Consider the following 3,506-nt stretch of genomic DNA (forward strand, 5'->3'; position numbering starts at 1 on the left):
ATATGCGATCAGACCTCAACTACATGTGGGATAGGTATGGACGGGTTGCTAAAGAGAATGGCAGAGTAGTTTGAACTGTTAATTACGTCCCTGGTCAGAGCTCCATCTTGGGAGGATGTTGGCCACGAAGTGTCTGCGGACAAATGTTAGAACCTCATTTAAGTATATGAATGAGGAAATGTCCAGCTGTTCCCATGGTATATTTGGCAAGAAACTAGAACAGGCTTCTCATTTTTGGAATCCTCACTAAAAGAAACATAGAAATATAATAAAGAAGATCCAGAGGAGGTTGCTTAACAAGTTGCCAAAGCTGAGGTTAGCAGTAATATATTTGCGTACTACTGTCGAAACAAAAGATGACTTGAACACAACCTTCGAGTAGCCAAGCCAGTGAGTGTGACTACCTCCACAAACGGTTTGAAAACTGCAAAAACAGAAGAGTCAAAGGCTATGACCAAAACTTAAGCTTGGAGCTTACAAGGTGTTCAAACGTATGTTTCTTTTATCATGATTGGGTGGATAGAATAAGCTGAGTGAGGATTGTGAATACTGTACGTATTGGACAAAAGGTAAAGAATTTTTATGATGTTCGAGGCGGAGCCTCACGGATGTCGAACTCCCCTAATGTTATGTATGGATAATGAATAACAGTGGCTTATTTAGGATCTGGAAGGCTCCAGGGCCATAATATTATTGGCAGATAGTTGAATAATGTAATTAAACCGTATGTAGTTTATATATAATTTTGATTATTATAGATGACTGTATACAAGCTTTGTTAATTCCAAGTTTGTAATGAGCTCTGGAATAATTTAAGGGAAGTCGGAGTTTCAATTTATGGGCCACTCAGGCTGTCAGACCCTGGGACAATTGAAAGAAAATCAGATTTTCTTATTTTGAGGGTTCCTTCACTCGGTCCCTTGGTTCCCCTCCCCGTTGGCAATGAGTTCCTTACTACATGCTCACAAAATGTGCGGCAATGTAACGAAGCCAAGCCAAGCCGTATATACTTGTTTTGATCTGAGTTAATATCACCATAGTTTTCTTTTCTATTTCATCTGAGCGGTAGCAGTTAAAAGTGTGTTCGATGTTCTTCAGGAAAAAAAATTTCAAGTGCAAAATAGAAAATCGCTTTCAAAGGCTACTATATTATATACATTTTTGTCCTGTATGCATCCAGACGCGGCTGATACCTGCAAAAACCCAGTCTGTTACCGATTGTCTCCATCAGGATTATAAAATTTAAATACTTAGATTTCGTAGTATGTCGTGGTAAGCCAAAAGCGAATTGATACAAATACTCTAGATTCAGCCAGTTAAAAAAGTAGAGCTCAGTGCATGTCACCAATTCTTCCCATTTAATGCCTGCCGCAGTGATTCTGTCTACACGTTGTTGTCTTGCTGTGGAGTCGAGACGCAGCCCACGCACAACCACACCAACATTGAGCCAGTAGGGACTGAAACGTTGTATTCGCATCGGATTCGTGACGATAGATATAAAGATAATTGGTATAACGAATTTTCTGTCATGAGACGCGCAACTGTTGAGACCAGCAGTATCAAGTAGTGAGCCTGTCAGCCTGACGGGGAGGGAGGAGCGAGCCATTAGTGTAATATGTCCGCAAGCAATGCAAACACCGGAAGTTGGACACCGACAGATATCTAGGCAAGCACCAAAGTGTCGGTATTAAACAAATGGCTAACAATAACTCCTTTATCACTACGTTCAGTTCTCAGCTGTGGTGCAGGAAACATGATAGACTGATTTAAATCCTACTACATATAAGATCAATATAATAACATTTATCCTGTCCGTAACGCTCAGTAGGATAATCAGAAGGAAAATGTTACCACATGAAGGAGTGATGATGACCATGCACAAAGTAAATTCTCAAATATCTTTGAAGTTTTTTAGCATATGTTTTAGAAACCTTGTTTCTTGTACCAAAAAAGGAAGTTTTTCTGCGATGTATACAACTGTTATATAATCTAGTTAAATGTGCTGAAAATCTTTTAATTTTGATACCCAGTTGTACCCAATCCTACATCTTTGGTAAGCCAAAAGACGTTTTGTTTAACTGGGATGTTAAGACCTAAATAGAAATAAAGTACATTGGTACAAGAATGCTGAATTAAAATTTCGAGTCCTATTATATGAGGTGCATATAATCGTTCACAGTGAAACAATCGAATTCCTCAATGACAGTGTCACGAGTTCTTCTAAAGTGAAAAACATTTACAAGTGTAAATTTGTAACTGACGCCTGAAGTACAAATTACGTACTGTGGATAATATCGAAAAAAAGATGTTGCTCATCAAGTTACATGGCTCAACAACATGTAACACTGAGAGAACCTGTCATATGTACTGTTCATGTGGGTTTGATCGTCAAGCTTTTTATTTGACAGCTTGAGATGCGGGTTATGAGGAGCAGACGGAGCAAGCTGGTCACCTTGAAGCACAGTTCGGGGAACCATCAGGAAACATGGTGATGTTGAGCAGAGGATTCTTGTCTTAAAACAAATGTGTCGAGAAAACCGACCTGGACCAACGACTTTCTATCGCAGGAATGAATAGTACACGTTTGTATCTACGTTTTGTAGCTGACTTAGACTCTAGGAATATTGAAACTGCTTGTGAAAATAAGAAGTTTTGCATGTCATGCACGGCAACAATGCTTTTCTTGAGCCATGCAGGTCAACGTTGTTAGCTAATCAGAAATGTTGATAGTCGCGAGATTAGATATGCTGGAGAGAGTACACTGGTGGCCAGGCTGGTATCTTCACTTTCATACAGCACACGGTGGCTTGGAATTGGAATCAAAGACACGGTTGTCCCTCAGGGTTCATGAAGTGGGCGTACTTCGTTGCTCACATGTGAGGATATACGTTTAATTGCTTCGAACTGTTTTTACTGAAATTCTTACAGATTGCAGTTGCACATATAAAAACTTCATATAATGTCATAAGAATATCATTATCAGTAGTTATATCGCCTTATTAGAATAATATAAGGAATTCATTATCAAATTAGGGTAAGCTTAGAATGCTCAAAGGACTAGGCTCATATTTAGAATGCTAACAGACTTGGCTTTCAGAAAGCTCAAGTAACAAGAGTCGCCAGGTTTACTTGTACAGAATGCTTTACGACTCAGAATACCAGTTAACTAGGCTGACTCCTTCAGGATGCTCAACTAAGCTATCAGAATGCTTAGCTAACTGAACTAACTTCAGAGTTTTCGGGTAACTAGGGTAACACCTTCAGAATTCTCGAATAACTTTGGTTAAGACTGAGGCGATACTTCAGGTATTCTTCAGTGATTACTGTAATACTGAACTAAAGAAAATACCTAACAAAATTTTTTGAAAATAATCTTTTCGTTCTTTTAAATTATCCTGTTTTTCTTGCAATAGGACACGAGAGTGAAGGTGTGTGGGAGAGGGAGCTGAGGGCCTTTTTGCTTTCAGCGTAGAGGGCAGAAGAGAGTATTTAGTTCGGTTTATTAA

This window comes from Panulirus ornatus, chromosome 14 (assembly GCF_036320965.1).
Source record: "Panulirus ornatus isolate Po-2019 chromosome 14, ASM3632096v1, whole genome shotgun sequence".
In the NCBI taxonomy this organism is placed as follows: Eukaryota; Metazoa; Arthropoda; class Malacostraca; order Decapoda; family Palinuridae; genus Panulirus; species Panulirus ornatus.